The following is a 20,077-nucleotide window of genomic DNA, read 5'->3' as shown; positions in this document are numbered from 1 at the left end:
TCGTTATATCAATTTCTCATTCTTACAGATAGCCACGCCACAACACCAATAGGCCTACATACAGTAGCCTATATATAGCCTTGGCACAAGCAAGCACATGTTTAACTCGAGAGGAAAATGCGGATTTCACTTACCAGATAAAGAAACCTCCAAATAGCCTACCGTACGTACTACAGCGACATGAGTTATTTGCACAGTATGTTTACATCGGAATTGACGTCCATGGTGTTATGGATTCATTTGTCTGCGACGGAACATGCAACTTCTCTCTGGAACACCTTATCAGCTGAAGAGTAACCTTCTGCATAGTGCGCGACAACCCAAACCCTCGGATGCGCATTTGAACTTATTTTGGTAGGTCAGCACTTGTGCAGCGCAGGCTTTTTCCAAACTGGTGGTGCTTAAAATGCTATATAATACAACTGTGTTCAAAGCAGGATGAGGATAACCTAAGGTTGTATGTGTGTGTGAGCAGACAATAACGGCTTTGAAAATAGGCCATTTAACATTGTTTCACATTACATCCCATTGAACTCATTCCATGTAGCCTACGGAAGGACTGCAATAACTAGACTGCATTTCCTGCTGGAACTGCGAAAGTGTGCTTGCCCTGGTCCGGTCACCAACGTGAGCAGACAGTGATATACGCTATGCTGAACCTGGCTTGATCCAAGCATTCTAACAGTGCCTTTCAGTGTTGGAGCAGTGGCAATACCTCAAAAGCTCTATTCAACTATTGCCTTGCGGGGTGAATGCAGTTTGTTGGATTTTACCTGTAGCCTGCCTTCAAATTTAGCTTCTATGACTAAAATCAAATCAATAAAATAAAACAACAGCAGTGATTGGCTGCAAAAATAAATAATGTCACGCGTCTTGAACCTCTCAAACTGGGCTATCAGGTAACCAAGAGAAAATTTTGAAATTATGAAATATGACTAAGGCATTAAAATGCTGCTTGTTTGTCAGGATACTTTTTCACTGATTTATTTTAAAAATATGAGCTATGAGTATGAATGTTATATATTCCATCCCCTAATTCTGTTTTAAAACCCAATGATCCATCTCAACAAAAGATTTAAGTTAACATCACTTAAAAACAGCAGAAAGTTTACATGACTTAAGTATTAAAAGTGTAGTGAACTCAATTTTGGTTTGAAGTTATAATAACTTAAAAAAAATAAGTTGGCATGATAATTAATCATTTTTCGAGTTGGAGTAAATTAATAGCATTGAGTCGATTTCATGGTGGAAAAAAAGAGTTTAAGATGAAAAGTTAGCAGCATAAGTCAACAGCCGGTGACGATCGGATGGTGACGTCGACCGGAAGTGTTTGGAAGCAAGCGAGTGGAGTGCGGAGTGGCGGTTTGTTTGTATCTCCAAGAGATATTTTCTTTGCTTTTTTCGTTTGTTGTTTGTTTTGGTTTATTTTTATTTGGCGGTTTGGCATAATCTGATTTGTGACTGGGTCTGGATAGTATAATGGAGGATGATGATGGGAGTGAGGATTGGTTAAAAGGTCTAGAAGATTGGAAAAGTCAAGGTTATGTACACGGTAGAGGGAGAGGAGGAAACAATACTAGGTCTAATGGGGCTGAGGGAATGGGGAAAGGGCCATCGAAGAGGAGTATTGAAGATGTATCTGATGAAGTAGGTAGAGATGTGAGAAGGAAGTTAAATCAGGAAGATGATTTGAAAGTAGTCGTTAAATTTAAAGAGGGGCATGATATAAGCGAAATTGGTTTGTTTACATTGACGAGTGGATTGAAAAAGGCTGTAGGAGACATAGAAATGGCAAAGGTGTTAAGGGATGGCAGATTACTAATTAAATGCAGGAACATTGAGCAAAGAGAGAAGGCTATGAGATTACAGTCGGTGTGTAAGAAAGAAGTGAGCGAAGTACGAAGCTTTGTAGGTATAAGAACAAAGGGAGTGATATCAGGTATACCGATTGGGGAAAAATTGGACGATCTTAAAAAGAATATTAAGGGAGGAACTGTAGTGGATATAAAAAGATTTAAAGCAAAGCGTAATGGAGAGAAAGTAGATAGCACTACAGTATTTTTGGAGTTCAAGGAGCAAGTGTTGCCAGATAAAGTGATGGTGGGCTATTTGAGTTTCAGGGTGCGGGAGTACATCCCTCCACCAACTCGATGCTATAAGTGCCAAAGGTATGGTCATATAGCAAATGTTTGCAAAGGGAAATTAAGATGTGGGAAGTGTGGAGGAGAGCATGAATATGGGAAATGTGGAGAGGGGGTCGAGAGGAAATGTTGTAACTGTGGTGGGGATCATACGGCTGCGTATGGGGGGTGTCCTGTAAGCAAAAGGGCAGTGGTGGTGCAGCAGATACGGACAACACAAAACATTACATATGCTGAGGCTGTAAAGGTCGTCAATATGGAAAGGAAAGAGACACATGAGATACCTGCAACACAAGGTGGTGCTGAATGCAGAAGGCCAAAGGAGGATGTGATAAGCTCAGAGAAATTGATACTGTTCATTGCGTATGTGGTTAATTGTTCTGATCAAGCTAAAACGAGAACTGAGAAAATAAAAATAATTGTTAAAGCTGCTGCAAAATTCTTGAATGTGGATAATTTATCATGGGAAAAAATACAAGCTGATCTTATGCAGGGTGAAACAAATGATACATCATTAACACCTCTAAGAACTTATTGATTTTACAGTAGAATGCAAGAAGTCTTATAGCAAATGGGCAGGAGTTAAAAGGTTTTATTAATAATTTAGAGGTTAAGCCAGATGTAATTTGCATTCAGGAGAGATGGCTTAAACAGTCATTAGATTTTGTTATAAAGGGGTACATAAGTATTAGAAGGGATAGAGTGGAGGGAAGTGGTGGAGGGTGTGCAACATTTGTTAAAAGAGGGATGCAGCTTAGAGAGGTTAAGGGTGTGGATTTAGAATATATTGTAATAGAAATATGGACAGATAGTGGTAGTATGGGTATCATTAATTTTTACAATCCATGCAGACAACTAGAAGTTGAGAATCTGGATGAAATGTGGGATAACTTAAATGGTAAAGGTATTTGGTGTGGTGATTTTAATGCACACAGTACTCTTTGGGGGGATAGGGATGATTCTAATGGAAAAGTGATTGAGGAATATTTGGGTGAGAAGGGGCTAGTATGCTTGAATGATGGCTCAGGTACGAGAATAGATATAGCTAGGGGATATGAATCTGCAATAGATCTGACTTTGGCTACAAAGACAGTAGCTGATAAATGTAGCTGGGAAGTATTGAGGGAAAGTAATATAGGCAGTGACCATTTTTCAATTGCAATTAAGGTAGGAGTGGAGGTGATAAGAGAGAGTGTAATGAGGGAAGGTAGGTGGGTGTTAGAAAGAGCTGATTGGGACACATTTAGAGAGTTCAGTGAATACAGATTGGTGGGTTTAAATAAGGATCAAAGTGTTGAGAATTTATGTAGGGAAATCAGCAGCAGCGTAGTAGATGCAGCAGAAGTAGCTGTACCTAAAACTAAGAATAAAAATGTCACCAGAATTGTACCTTGGTGGTCTGAGGATTGCAGTGAGAGTATAACGCATAGAAATAGAGCGTTTAGAATTTTGAAAAGGTCACACAACTTTCAGAATATGATTGAATACAAAATATTGCAAGCAATAGTGAGACAGACAATAAGGAAGGCAAAAAAAGTATACTGGGAAAAGTTTTGTGATTCTATTGGTAGAACTACACCAATACAACAAGTGTGGGGTATGATATAGAAAATGAGGGGTAATGGGAGAGAATATGAGTATCCAATAATGATGGATGATAACAGGATTATTACTAATAGTAGAGACAAGGCTGAAGTTATAGCAAAGACATTAGTAAAGGTACATAGTGAAGCAAATTTAGATCAGGTAGAAAGGGAAGGAAGGGAAGCTACTAAACTAAGATATAGTGCTGAGTTGGGTAATGATAATGAGGAAGGTGGTGTGATGGAGGTTCTATTTACAATGAAGGAACTGAATTGTGCTTTGAAGAAGGTGGGTAAATCTACACCAGGGAATGACAAGGTTTGTTATGCAATGATAGAAAATCTAACTGATAAAGGTAAGGAAGTAATATTGGCTCTTTTTAATAAAATATGGGTAGAAGGGGTAATCCCTTGCACTTGGAAGGAATCAATTATTATTCCTATTAGGAAACCTGGTAAAGACGCTAAATTGCCTAGTAGTTATAGGCCTATTGCACTGACATCTCAGTTGGGTAAGACCATGGAACAAATGGTAAATGGTAGACTAGTATTCTATTTAGAAACTGAAGATGCATTAAGGAATTACCAGAGTGGTTTTAGGAAAGGTAGGGGGACCATGGACCCAACTGTGTTACTTGAAGATGACATAAGAAAAGCTCAGGTAAACAAAGAAACAGTTTTAGCTATATTTTTTGATATAGAGAAAGCATATGACATGATGTGGAAGGAGGGGCTTCTTATCAAATTATATCAGTTGGGAGTAAAGGGGAGAGGGTTTGCGTGGGTAAAATCTTTTTTATCTGGGAGGAAAATTAGAGTTAAAGTAAATGGGGTTTTGAGTGAGGTATATGAGGTAGACAATGGTACTCCTCAAGGGAGTATTATTAGCCCATTACTTTTTTCAGTAATGATAAATGAGATATTTATAAATGTAGAAAGGTCTATTGGTGTAGCTTTATTTGCAGATGATGGAGCAATGTGGAAAAGGGGAAGAAATGTCAATCACATTGTAAACTAGATGTACCGCAGAGCGGTACAAAATATGACCGCCGCCCAGTCCAGCACATTTTTTCCACAAAAAGAAATCACGCTGAAAGGCCTATATGATTCTAACTGTCTCACTAAATTGCATTATCCACACTCAATTCTCACTGGTATCTGCTAGACAACAAGTACCAAAACATGATTAGTTCATAGATTTCACATGTAAAATTCATTTTATACAACCCCACCTCCATCTTGCCTGTTCATAATTATGAGAAATTCTTGATTGTTTGTGTTATGTTTATGTTATGTTTATGTTATGTGTGTGGGTGTGTGAGTGTGTGTGTGTGTGTGTGTGCGTGCTTGTGTGTGTGCCTGCGTATGTGCCTGTGCATGGAAGCGTACATATGTCTACTGTGTGAGTATGTGTCATACGCAGTGCCGGCCCAAGCCTTTTGGGGGCCCTAAGCAGAATTTGATTTGGGGGCCCCCTCCCACAACGCAGTCACCTGTGCTTGGTGATAATTGACAACTTCACACTATAATGTCATATTATAAATTAATACAGTGAGGTTATGTATTAGTACAGCGACTGATTATGAACTACTGTCCCCCTGGACACAGATGCATAAGGACCCTCTCCCCCTACCCTCTTTGTGCAAATGTGGGTACAAACGGGTGTGTGTGTGTGTGTGTGTGTGTGGGGGGGGGGGGGGGGGGTTAAATGTGATTTCCTGTATTCTGGTGCATTTTTGGGATGGTCAGCTGGATTCATAGCCTTTTGCTTTTTGACTTATTGGTAGTGAATTCACACAACTACTTGGGGTTCAGGGTCCCTTGACCTCTTGGGCTCGGTAGGCTCATTCAGTAATCCATCCTTGCTCACATGCCAAAAATGTTTTGGGGCTCCAATCTAGACTTCTGGCCCCATGTGCTTGGTAAACCAATGTATTAATATAGTTATTTACACCAACCCTGTCACCTTTTAATCTTAGAGGGTACTAAAATCACAGATTTTTTTGAAACATTCATATTCAAAGTGAAGCACTAAATGATGTTTTCTAAACAAAGTTCGGGAGGAGCCTGCGGGATGATTGACAGCAATTAACTCACCCACTGCCGCCGCAGGGTATGCCTATTTAAGCCGACCTCCTTTTCCATACGTCACACGCTCCGACGTTCGCGAAATCATTGGAGTCGCAAAGCCTCGGTAGGCAGACGTAATGGAGCTGGGGTTTTTCACTACTAACCATCCGAAAGCTACATCCAGTCCACGGGCTACAGCCACCTGGTTCACCAGCGTTTTCAGGTCACTGCTCAGAGCAAGGGTAGGCTACAACTATCGATTATGCTATAGCCTGCTCACCCCAGCATACTTCAAGGCTCTAACACCAAGCTGCTCCAAGCTCGCGTTTTCACGTCGCAAGATTATCCAGGTAACTCGAAATGCTCTAAATTCCACATGGCTCGGCACGCCAAGCGTCTGAAGTTGTAGGCTATCCACTATCCAGCGGAGGCCTATCTTCCGAAGATCACCCAATCCGTAATCCGTGTTGGCATCGGAAACGAACAGGTCTTGTTAATTCACTCCTCTAGTCGTCCAGTGACTTCTCATAAACTGATACTAGCGTTGTTGGATATTTAAGCTACTTATAACGAACTGACAAGCCTCAACCTTAAGTGCCCAGTATTTCGCTGGCTCGTGCTGCAGTCTGTTTAAACAATGGCGCTGCGTCGCAGACGTCAGCAATTATTAAAGCGATAGTACACTTTGTAATTCGCGTCAGGCGACGCAGACAGCAAGGACCCTGATTGTCAACTCGTCTGGTGTCGATGGCCGACTATTCATGTAGCTTCTACGGGTTATAGCAACAAGCTAGTTCACTGATATAAGCTTTGCAAATAAACTCAAGTCATTTTGGTTACAATGACTGGTTATTTGTATGTTTTAAATTAGCACTTCGCCAGCAAGCAGTGCTTTGTGGGCAGTTGCGTTTGCTCTCAGGAGGCCCTCAAACCCCAGTCTACAGCCAGAATATATTAATGACACTCTTTGAACACCGGTCTATTGTTTCATTCCATGCCAACACCGACAGGAGGGAGTTTACAGTATTGCACTGTAAATAACTATTGTTTACAGCAAACCCAAAGCAGTTTGCCCAGACAGCCAGGAGATGGCAGCAAAATTCACTGCTTAACACTTGTGTTTTAATGTTAAGACACTACAAGCAATACTACAATTAGTGCTTTCCTGCACCACACGCTCCAGAGCGTATCACTCCGCTGCCTCAGCAACAGCCGCGCCAGGTTCTTAACCACCGACTTCCTTCCCGCAGCATCTCCGCCGTACTCCGGATCCGACTCCACTTCTTCAGACGGCCCACCCACTTCCCCCAGCCAGGACCCGGTCCAGGGCTGCCCCCCTTCCAGTCGTTCCGACGACTGCTCCCTCCCTTCCCCCCCTACCCCTACCCATCCCCTCCCCGGCTCCGCGCTAGACCAGCCCGCCACAGCGGGTTATCAGCACTCCGCGAGTGCTTCGGATCACGACGTCCCATTCCGGCTCCCCAGCCATTCACTAGCCACAGCAAAGGCCTTCGACCACCTCCTCACGCTGCACGTTCCAGCTTTAACATCCCGTTCCGTCTACCCAGCTATTCATCGGCCACAGCCATTTCATTCCATCTGGATACTCACCATTCATGCTATTCATGCCTTATCATGCTTATCTGCTTATCATGTTTTATGCGTTGTATGTCGTATCATGCCGAATATGTCATGTTTATCAGGTAACGGTATTCTAAAAGTTTCTTCAGCCCAGGTTTAATTATCTAAGGCTGCCACAGATGGTACGGAATGAGCTTGGACCCGATGCAACAACAGCTTCAGGGAGACCCATGCAGCAACTGCTCCGCTGAGCCCCTGCTACAACGGCTCCGCCGAGCCCCAAGAGCCATGCAGCAACAACTAAGCCGAGATCCAGGACCCATGCAACTTCGGCTCCACCAAGCCTCGAGAACCATGCAGCAACAGCTACGCTGAGCTCCAAGACCCATGCAATGTCGGCTCCACCAAGCCCCGAGAACGGCTCGCATCCGCAGCACTCTCCATTCCCGCGGCATCGCGTTCCGTAGGTCTGCTAGGAAGTTCCATCTCCTCCGCCTTCTAACGCAGTCGGATAGCCCGGTCTTTTCGCCCTCCCGCTCCCTCCCTTTGTTTTCCTCCCCAGACCAGGAAGCAAGCTGCTCCTTCTGGCATCCCGGCGCGGTCCTTCCGCCGGCCATTCAGCCGGACGAAGCACACATCACCAGCCACCTCGCGAACCGGGCACGCCGACAGCACTTTCCGGCACCACACCTTCAGAGCGTATCATTCCGCTGCTTCAGCCACTGCCACGTCAGCGGCTCAGGCCCATTCCCACCGCATCTCCGCCGTATTTCCGGGTCCAACCCCACTTCGCCAGACGGCCCCGGTAGCGACAGCGTCGCTATTCCCCCCCACCCCTTCTTTCCCTCCCCCATCCACCTCCCCTAGCCAGGACTCGGTCCAGGGCTGCCCCACCTCCAGTCGTCCGTCGACTGCTCCCTCCCTCCCCCCTTTTCCCCCTCCCCTTTCTATTCCGGGAGCCACGTCTGTACTGCACGCCTCAACTCACGAAGCGTCAGTTCGAAGATTCACCTCGCTAGCTCCCCATATCTCTTACGAGCTAGCGAGCACCTGGTCTCAGCCGGCGCCGATATTCCCCCCCTAACCCTCCTTCCTTCCCCGTCCCACTTCCCGCGACCCAGGTTGCTCCCCTTCCGGTCGCGTCAGCGACCGCTCCCTCCCTCCCCCCCCCTTTTCTCCCTTCCCATTTCTCCCCCTGCTCCGCGCTAGACCAGCCCGCCGCAGCGGGTCATCAGCATTCAGCGAGTGCTTTGGATCACGACGTCCCATCCCGGCTTCCAAGCTATTCATTAGCCACAGCAAAGGCCTTGCCACCGCCTCCTCACGCTGCAGCATTTGAACCACCACCCGTCACAGCGTCCACCAGGAACCTCATTCGTCAGGTGCAGACGTAGACCTTTCTACCATTCGTCCCTCCCTTCCTATTCCCTCTCATAACCGGGAATTAGTTGCGGCGAACTGGTTTGTCTTAAAACATTCTGGCCCAGCATCAAAGATTCTGTCATTCCCCGAGTTCACCGTAGCTTTACCAACTACACAGAACTCATCTGTTTCGTGTTCCCCAGCCGACGCAAAGAGCTAAATGACTACCTGGCCATCATCGCCGGCCTAGCCGTGTCCTACGGGGGAGCCCATTTGTATACGTACCACCGGCTGTTTTCAGCAAAATGCGCTGCCAGAGTCGGCCTCTGGAACCAAAACCCCTACTGGGGCGCGCTCGATATGGAGCTCCATAACCGTGCTTCCTAGGACTCAAGCCATCTTGTCCTCTCTGCAATAGCCCAGTCACGGCGCGGTCGAGTGTCCACTAGTCAACCCATTCCCCAGGGCCGCCCTTTCATCTCGCATCTCATAAACTGCGCCTCAGCAACCCCATCTCTCGAAGATGTCTACATGCCCAGTGTCTGGCCGATATCAAACACTGGAGGATGTTTTAGACGAATGGAATGGTCTGTGCATGTTCTACGACGACTGCCAATCATCTCCAGAAGACCTCCAGTTGTACACCGACGCAGCCCCCTCAACAGGCTTCGGAGGCTTTCAAAAGGTGCAGGTTTGCATCCCCGTGGCCACTAGAGTTCAGAGAGCTAACAACTGAAAACGAATCGTCAGCCGTGTTCGAACTCTACCCCGTAGCCATCACGGCCTACTGGGGGAATGAGTGGACCTCCAAGAGTGTGCCAATCCACAGCGACAACGAAGCCGTAGTGCACGTCATTAATAACTCGAGCTCAAATCGCCTGCGCTTTCCCCTCTTATCAGGCGTCTAATCTGGATAGCAGCCAGCTACCAGTTTATTATAAGAGCCGCGCAGGTCCCCGGTCGCACACAATGAAATTGCTGACTCTCTCTCTCGTCTTAGCTTCTGAATCTCTGGAATTTATCTTCAGCCCATCACGGCCGACCTAGCCCTTCAAGCCCTCGCACCCAGGACCATGCAGTCCCGGACTGCTTGGTCGTGCTTCAAACAGTTCCACGCAAAGCACTCACTACCATTTCCCAGTTCGATGCTGTCACCATATCATCATTATTACCTACGCCCACACTTCACTCGGGATCAAAGTCTCTTCCATTAGAGTCTACCTAGCCGGCATTCATTTCTTCTACAAACGCCTCCACGGCTCCGAATGCCCTTCCTTCTCCGACACCAGGATAGGCTTGTTATTTAAAGGTATCCGTAGGCAACAGCCAGTCCCCCAAGACTCCCGCCTTCCCATTACCTCAAGCATTCTCGCCACCTGCCTCGCTACCCTTCGCAAAGGGTTCATGTCACCGCATTCCGATTCCACCATCTCAGTTATGCTTCACTGGCCTTTTTGGGCTGCTGAGATGTAGCGAGTCTACATGCCCTTCGTCTCTTCATTCCCGATGTCCACCCGTGCATCGCAGATCTAGAGCAGCTAGACCAAGACACCATTCGATTTACCATCAAACAGAGTAAAACCGATCAGTCCCGAAAGGACACTCCATATCCATTTTAACTCCGCCTCAGATCTTCAGCCTTTCCAATACCCATCTCACTACATCTCATATCGGTCAGCTCAAGCTTCGTCTACTAGCCCGCTCTTCGTGTCAGACGAAGGGCTACCCATCACTCGCCACAGATTCCAGACACTCTTAAAATCATTCTAGTCAAATCTGGTTTCCCGCGGATCGCTACTCCGCACACTCCTTCAGGATAGGAGCTGCCACAACAGCTGCGCTCAACGGCTTATCGGAGCAACAAATTAAAATACTGGGCCGTTGGTCCTCGGATGCCTACCAGTCTTACATCCGCTCCAATCTAGCGGATTTATGACTCGCTCAGCAAGCACTTATGTAGTTGGTAGCGGCCAGCGGCCTTTCTCTGTGATCTTTGGGGTGCAAGCGGTCATCGCTCTATCGCGATGTCCGCTCCAGGCACTCCAGGACCACGGACAGCTACCTTGCCAAACACGCACTTCTCCCATACATTCTAGTCTAGCTGAAGCAATCATATCGAAGGGCGAACTAGTGAAATGATGTTTTCTAAACAAAGTTCGGGAGGAGCCTGCGGGATGATTGACAGCAATTAACTCACCCACTGCCGCCGCAGGGTATGCCTATTTAAGCCGACCTCCTTTTCCATACGTCACACGCTCCGACGTTCGCGAAATCATCCCCCCTCCTCCCCCATTTCACCAATTGCCCTGTTACTCATCCTCCTTACACAGGGGGTGCAAGCGGTCATCGCTCTATCGCGATGTCCGCTCCAGGCACTCCAGGACCACGGACAGCTACCTTGCCAAACACGCACTTCTCCCATACATTCTAGTCTAGCTGAAGCAATCATATCGAAGGGCGAACTAGTGAAGGGTGGTTTACTGAAGTTGAATTGACAAATAACAAAATACAACAGCATTTGTATTTGTTGTAAACAAGTACATCAGTTTAATGACTTGTTTTTCAACAGATTTGCTGAACAAATCCGCAAATGTGCATTAAATGAGCAATTTTCAACTACAAAATAAAAACAAAATAGACAAACATTAATAATCAAAAATAAAATGTCCCAAAAAATAGATAATTATTCCTACTTCGTTCCTGGTTTTTAGGCATCTGCAACTCTGCAGTGGACAAATCTGCAATGATTAAATAAATACATAAATAAATAAAACGATGTTAAATGTGTCGTGTCATATTAACAGGCTATGTAACCATTTGCCATCAAGAAAACCTCACCTTCTGGTAGGTAGAGTTAGGTAGAGGTAGAGATGTGCTCCAAAGGACTTCAACAGTGTCTCTGAAAAAAAAAAAATATTGCATAAGTGCATAGTTGATCGAGCAGAATGAGTTTATTTTGCTATCATTACTTACAGTCAAATAACAAGCAATTCCACATGTAACAATTCATATTCTATTGGCAAATGAGGCATACTCAAAAGAGTATACTTAATTGCAGTATGGTGAACGCTTAACATGGTGATCTACTGCAGCCTAAATATTAGGGTAGCACCGCTACATCACTTGCCACTATCTTAATCAAATGTAAATTTATTTTCATCACAGAAGTCTCCCCACCCAACATGGTATATTTTCTCAAACACTACCATCTCTCTCCAAAGATCTTAGAGCAGAGCGGACGTACTGTTCCATCTTTGCCTATGAAGCTGGAACGTTACCGATGCCCAGAGTCGCGCTAGTCAGTGGGTTGGGTTGGGACTGGGAGCCTGGGCTTAGTCTGTTGTTGCTATCAGACTTACCACTATGTCACATATTATAGAGCAGTAATAAACTATCAACACTTTCAGGTGCGAAATCAGAAACAATCCCTCTGTGGTAAATTTGCCTTCAGCTACGTTTTCATGTAGCTACTGTAGTGCTAATGTCCACTTCAGTCAGCTAGCTAACTTTAATTTACGACATAATAAGCCCACCTAGAGCTAGGGTACATGCTTGATTGAACATCCAAAACAATCCCAATATCCTTGACATCTGAAATACATCTAGATAAATATATATTAATGGGAGACATTTCTCTGTTGATGGCGGAGATTTAGCTCTGGTGATGGCTTATATTAGATCATGACAGCTAGCTAGCTACCTCAAGCACAAAACATACTGTAAATAATCATGCAAAACATACCTGTATCTTGCTCGTTTTTCTCCTCCTCTGTCATTTTCTTCGTTCTGTTTTCGGCACCAGAGGGATACGTCCTTTTTTGTGACTTGTCTGAACATTACCGTCTCTTCCGATTGTTGAACTTGATGCAGTGTCTGCACGAATTGTATATGCACCCAAGGTGTCTACTTTATGCGCGTGACTCAAAGGCTGGCAGACACAGTAGCAGTAGGCAGGCATATTAATCATGAAATCATAATTTTCTTGATTTGAATGATAATTGTTTCATTTATTCATTCATTGATGTCACTTGTTTACGTTATTTATTATGTAAAAAAAAAAAAAGAAACTCGATTGGGGGCCCCCTGGTGGCCAGGAGGCCCCAAGCAGCCGCTTAGTTCGCTTATGCCTCGGGCCGGCCCTGGTCATACGTATGATTACTGTGAATGTGTGTGTGTGTGTGTGTATCTGTTTGTGCACATGTGTGCACATGAACTGGGTTAACATGACCCCTGGAGGCAAATATACGGAAAAAATGGTCATCCTAGGTCCTACAGTTCTCAAGATATTCACAGAGAACTGTGTCTGGCCTACCCTCCTTTCGGGGGGTCCAGTCCAGCGGGGGGGGCTACAGATCAAAACGAAAAATGACAGTTCCATGCTATCCATGTGGGGGTACATGCCCACCAAGTTTTGTGTACCCCGGTCTTTCAGTGTCCCGGGAATCCTTGTTGGTGTACGTCACTAAATGTACACATAAATTGTTTTATTGTAAGGCCCCCCATGAACGAAAGTACACAAAACTTGGCATGCATTCGGAGGGTGTCATAATGATCCTACACTTTCAATTTCGTGCAGTTTTGACCATGTCAGCCAGAGATATTGTGATGAAAACACCTAATTTTTTGCTTTTTAATTTTTAACTAGGTGGCGCTATACATGAAATAAGTGGTAATGGGATGGGTTGACATGGCCCCTTGAGATCAACATACAAAAAAAAGGTGGACCTCCTAGGCCCTACGGTTCTCGAGATATTCACAGAAAACTGTCTCCGGCCACCTACAGGCCAGTTGGTGTATAGTAACATAAATTAATTTATTGTGTGGCCCCCCATGAGCCGCTTAGTTCGCTTATGCCTCGGGCCGGCCCTGGTCATACGTATGATTACTGTGAATGTGTGTGTGTGTGTGTGTGTATCTGTTTGTGCACATGTGTGCACATGAACTGGGTTAACATGACCCCTGGAGGCAAATATACGGAAAAAATGGTCCTCCTAAACCTCACGGTTCTCGAGATATTCACAGAAAACTGTGTCTGCCCTACCCTCCTTTCGGGGGGTGCAGTCCAGCGGGGGGGCTACAGATCAAAACGAAAAACGATGGTTCCATGCTATCCATATGGGGTTACATGCCCACCAAGTTTCGTCTACCCCGGTCTTTCAGTGTCCCGGGAATCATTGACGGAAATTTGGACATGCGAAAAAGAAAAAAAAAAAAAAAAGAAAAAAATCTGACTAAAGCTTCGCTGCGCGGCGGTCATAATAATACTCTCCCATCATGATATGTAACAATAATGAAAAATTTAATTTGAATTCCGTCAATGTGAAAACAACTCTATTATGTAAGCTATATATAGCTTCTGTTCTCCTTGCTATTTCAGTTCGTAAGTCCATACTATCCCATGGCAGAGCAAGGATTTCATGATTGGGCAAGGTTGCCTGGAGACGTTGTGGCTGCCCAGAGACATTGAGCATACTTGGAAGGCATTGTGATAGAAGGTGAATGGTGTAATGGTGAATGGTGAGAGTTACCAAATACCTATTGGTGGTTTGCAAAATGATGGAAACTTTTGGAATATTTCTTTTTTTTTTTAGCTTATGCATCCTCACATTGGAGTCCCCAGTTCATATACAAAATTTGGTATCGATATGTGACAGTGTTCCTGAGATATGGACGACTTCCTGTTTCGGAGCTTCGCTGCCGATTTCGTTTGGCTGTGACGGGCAAACGCTTTCGAAAATCAAAAATCCTTTCTGTAACTTTTGTGAGGCTTGGTCCAAGGATCATGTACGTCAAGTTTCGTGAAGTTCGGACCAAATTTGTGACCTGTGAAACTTTAGTTTCGCTTTCTATTCAATCCAGTATGGCGGAAGAATGACAAGGGTCAGTGACATCATAGATAGACTTATAGGTAAACAATGGTGAGAATATTGTAGTCAAAATAACTATTTCAATCCAGATTCGAACTCTTGGACAGCTGACTGTCATGTGCTGCACATCGCAGGCTATCATCAGCCTTATTGCACTGCACCACAGAGATGACGGTGTAAACAAGTGAATAGAGGGTAAATAACAATAGAGTATACAACAGTTTCACCAGCACATTTAAATGACTAATGTTTAAAAGTGAAATCAAAGCAGTCGTTAATTTACAAGGTCAGCCTATATGAACCAATGAATTAACTTGATGACCCTGAATTACAAAAAAAAGAGAGAGAGATGATTTCATACATCATTACTGTAAGTCTGTTATTATTATTATGTTTATTAAAATGTGTATTTTATAAATATGTTGTAACTGCATTGGCAGTAAGTTGCTAATGGCAATTATTCATTCCCTTTGACACATGAGAAACATTAGAGTTGACAGTGTTGCAGTGGCTCTCATTTTTTTCTACAAATGCTGACTTGCACTACATACTTGGTTTCCCTCTTACTTTGTAACTTTTTCCACCAAATGTATGTAATAAATTACTTTTTGTTCAAATTCACTTTTGGTGTGGTCTCCCCATTGCTCCACCATAAGCCATGTGCACCATAACAAATGTCTTATGATTTAAGTTACACACATGCTGTCTGGGGATTAGTAAACTATATGCATGTGGGCCTACTAATGCATTTAAAAACAGTACGTGTATCTACTATTGTTGATGTTGAGAAACTTGCATACTGTACTACTACACCTGTGTTGGCCCTGAATGAAATAGTCTACGGTTAACATTTCTTGCACTTTATCACAACACTACAGCGTCTGATACGTGATTGAGTTTATGTACGACACTATATGAACACAGATTTCTTCCTAAGATAGTTTTGCTGTAGTCCAACTCCTCCAGTGTGAAATAACTAGACTAGCACCTTGCAAAATCAATGCTGCCCCAACTTTTTTGCTGACGCAAATGTAACCAGCTGAACACCACATTTGCCATTACTTGTATACTGCAAAGATGACGTTTAGTCTCTGTGTTTTGAGATAAAATGCAGAAGGCCGAACTTCGTTATGAGGTAGGACAACATTGTTACGGTCTTCCTTCCCATAAGCGACATAAAGGCACTTTGTGATTCTCTGAAGCCAACTGAGTAGCCAACTGGAAATGTAGCTTACGTTATAACGGGTATTGAGAGTTTGACTAATAATGTGGACGAGGAAAATGAACAGTGCCTATAGTAGCCTACGAACAGGTTGGCATATTTAGCGAACCGATTTGTAGCCTATCTTTAAGATACATTTATAACTAGAGATGTCCGATAATATCAGCCAACCGATATTATCGGCCCGATATTAGCATAAAAATGTAATATCTGTTAATATCGTTATCGGATTTTTTTTGCCTTAAAACCGATAACATAATGCTTGCGTTACACACAAATAGTACCTATGCGCTCCTGAAGCGTTTACCGGCGCACAGATGATGATCGATCTCATCAATCTGCGTCTTGAAGCATACAAACAAGCGTGGATGGCTGCAGTAACAAACTTGCTCGTGGCCGTAGTAGCCCCTTGCGTTGGCCGTGACGCCCCTTTGAAAATCAGAGGTTTACAGGCCACGGTGGCCTTGGTGCCCCCTTCTTTAAATATTCTGCTTTGCGTCCTACTAATAGCGATATATATTTAGCCTATGGCCTATGGCCAAATTACGCAGTGGAGAAAGTGACAGCGCAAGAAAGAAAGTGCGTCCAAATTAACCCATCCTACTCATCACACAGACATCACAAGTATCACACGAAAGAGCTTTTTCTCAGCTTTTAATCGATGTTAGCCGCTAATTGCTGTGGTGAACGGTTCGCGAGAAAAGTAAATAATATCATTCAATTTAATCATAAATTCTACCGAAGGTTTTGCGTCCATCTCCCTACCCATTCATCTCGGTGGAATACTTCGTTTAACACATGACAAACCATATATCAGAATAAACAGCAGACCTTACCGAACAGAAAGGTGTAAAGCAGTCCCCTGTACAGTTAGCCGTTCCAGACTAATCCCGTTTTGAATTTGCAGTAAATTTCCACATACATGGATGTCTCCAAATTTGGGATTTAAGTTTTACACTGTGTTTAAATTGTTCCACATTATTTCATAACGGGCCAAATACAAAACAAATATTACAAATGTCGCCTAGATATCGGTAAATCAGAGGACAGCTGACTATAAGAGTTTGTGAAAGTAGCCTTCATGATCACAAAATGCTAAGCATGCATCTAGGCTATTTGAGTTTCTTAAAGCTGAGCTGTGCTTAAATTGTTCAATACATGATTTCATAACAGGCCAAATATAAAATAAATGTTAAATATAGCCTAGATATCTGTATATGAGGAAGGACGGGTTTAGAGTGAGGGTCTGTCTTGTCTGTCTTGTAGACTGTCTTGTAGACACCTGTGACTCATATTTGTGCATTCATTCAATTAAGGTGATTGAGTTTTAGTTAAAGAAACAGTTCATGAAGCATCCTACAAATGCAGGCTCATTTAACACAGAAAAAGGGTAGCCTGTCATACACTATGCCTGTTATTTTAGTTGGCTTTACATTCTGCTATGTTGCACATAGTTGTTCAGGTACAATGTTTTATCATTTGTGAAGAAGTCAAATTTGCCCTATTTGTTGTGGGCATTGTCAAGATTATCTCAGGGAGAGTGTAATCCAAACTGTTGTTTGAGACAATTAAAAAAAAAAAATAAACATGGCACTTTTTCCCTAAATTAAGTTGAAGTATTTTTCTTATTTTGCACAGACAATGTTAACATTTGGAAAGCCTTGTTGCATTCAAGAATGCATCCAGTGGGGCATCACAATAACATTAAGCATGTTGTGTTAATTCCATAACAGGAGATATGTGATGTTACCTAAATTAGTTTTGAGGAAAAATAACCCACATATCGACATCGGTATCGGCTGATATCGGAATCGAAATTTGAGAGTTGGACAATATCGGCATATCGGATATCGGCAAAAAAGCCAATATCGGACATCCCTATTTATAACGAAACTCAATATCCAACATGACAGTAGCCAAGGCTATTTCAGTGTTTTCAAGCAGGCCTAGCTTCAGATAGTTAGCTTCAGACAACCCCAAGTAGGCCTAGGCTAGCTTATATTGGTCACAGACGCTACAAGTTTGACGTGCTGCATGACGCTCAATAAAACCTTAAAACGAGAGTCAGGGCTAATTGTATTTCACCAGAATAGATACATATTCCATCTTCTCCCCTATACAGTGTAAAATATAGGCTATCTATTTCGCACTGACGACTTAAATTCTCCCTTTTTCATACGTGTTTAGACAGTGTTTTACGAAGATTCTAAGAGACATTCACCTAGAAATTAACAGCTGATCGGAACGTGATTATTACGGCACCGGTGTTCCAGTTTAGATGGTGAGCAGTTTAACTGGTGATATTTGCATAAAATCAGTGAATATTCAACAAGACCCTGCCTACTTCTTAATCTGCTCTGCCTCCGATAGTGCAGGTTTATATTAGGCTACATTTTCACAAAGTGTTTGCAAGTGAGACAATATAACGGATATAGCTGAAAACATCACCAGTGTATGTCTAATACATGTCCGTTTAAGCATTATCCACAAATATGACACATACTGAATGAATGGAAAAAAATAAAACTAGCGATCTAGCTGGGATTCGAACCACGCATGGACTAGAAAGTTGATAGGATTAGCTTCTACATCGTTTATACCACTACACTATGAGCCGCTGAAATTGATGCCAGATTTTTATGTATTGAACTGTTAGTCAAAGTTAACACAGGTTAACATAAGTGAGAAATATACACCCATGTTAACTGGTGCCATCACAATTTAACATGGGCATATGCAAGCCTCAAAACAACAAAATAGGTTCATCTTTGCCTCACATACCAAAACCTAACTGATGTACAACAAACTGGCATGTCCCCTAACACTTTATTCCGTTTTGGGGGTTAATAATATGAAATACGTCAGTCATGTGAAAAAATTATCATAACTTAGTGTCATGTCTCGGTGAAGTTATGCAGTGAGCTGTCTAATGATTTGAAGTGAACATATGAAACTTATTTTCTCCGAGTTAAATATTATTTAATTTGTTGGTCCTAATTTGACGACACAAAATGGTTATCATGGTAGCATATATTACAAAACTTTGATGAGAGAGTTTGATGACAGATGTTGCTGTTTCAGATTCCCACGTAGCCTAAATTAGAAAATAGTTTAGCCTACTTACTGCTCGTTCAGCAGCCTGTTGCAAAACATTCACTTAGCCTAGATGTTTGCTATAATGAATATCTTGATCGATTGACAAATAAACTGTCACAAGACAACATAGACCTACATTCATTTAATAGGAACACCATGCTATTGCATAGATACAAAATAACCAGTGGTGCAATTGGTTAGCAGGGTGGACTATTGCTGCTAGCTTGCTATTTTAGTGAGCAGTTCGAGGCCTAAGTGATCATAATTTTTGCTTTCTGCACAAAAAACGAGCAACTCTGATGGGGTCATTTGTTACTGTTTGTGATGCAAAATTAATCTGCATTATTCAAGGCATGCATTCGCTGTGTTTGCTCATGTTATAGGCTATCACCAGTTAACATGGACATCAGGATAGCTAGTAAGCTAGTAGACTAGTCTAATAGACTAATAACAAGCGTTGCTCTCTGTGGCGTAGTGGTGATAGTGCTTACTGCTTAGAACATTTTGCCTCAGTGAGACTCATGTTCGAAACCCAACAAAACCTTCGCTGATTTACTTTGACACATTTCCTGTTTGCACAACATTTTGTGTGGATGCTTAAGCAGACATGCATTATACATAGCGATTCCCACATGTTTTCGGCAAGATCTTGCTTCATATTCTGTCACGCACTGTAGGCTTGTGAAAATGTGAATCTCCAGCACTGGAAGGGTTGAGGCAGAGCAAAGCGTTGTTAACAAGTAGGCAGGGTCTAGTTGAATATTCACGGATTTTATGCAAATATCACAAGTTAACCTGCTCACCATCTAAACTGGAACACCGGAACTTTTTCGCAAGCCGGAACTTATTGTTCATGACAGAGCCGTAAATTGTTCCTGCCACACGTATTTCATTACTTTGTGGTAATGTCTGAAGTTCTACCATGGACTCTGTAACATTTTTTACTTAAAACATGCCTTGGTTACCTTGTTTCAAGCCATAGCGTGGTATTGCGAGCCTGCAGGAAGACTCAGCTCGATTTGCGCCAGTTCTCATTAATATTCAACGAGCTAAGCTGCTTGACTCTGATTGGCTAACAGCTAGTAGGTTTCGTCCATAACATGACCGCTGTTATCAACTAATTTTAGCTTCATGGCATGAATTTAGCTTGGCTAG

The sequence above is a fragment of the Alosa pseudoharengus genome, unplaced genomic scaffold, assembly GCF_046254945.1.
Source record: "Alosa pseudoharengus isolate Yale_2024_CS ecotype anadromous, Long Island Sound unplaced genomic scaffold, YU_APseudo_1.1 YU_APseudo_1.1_scf_2, whole genome shotgun sequence".
Taxonomy (NCBI): domain Eukaryota; kingdom Metazoa; phylum Chordata; class Actinopteri; order Clupeiformes; family Clupeidae; genus Alosa; species Alosa pseudoharengus.
Note: the sequence above shows the minus strand (reverse complement) of the source record.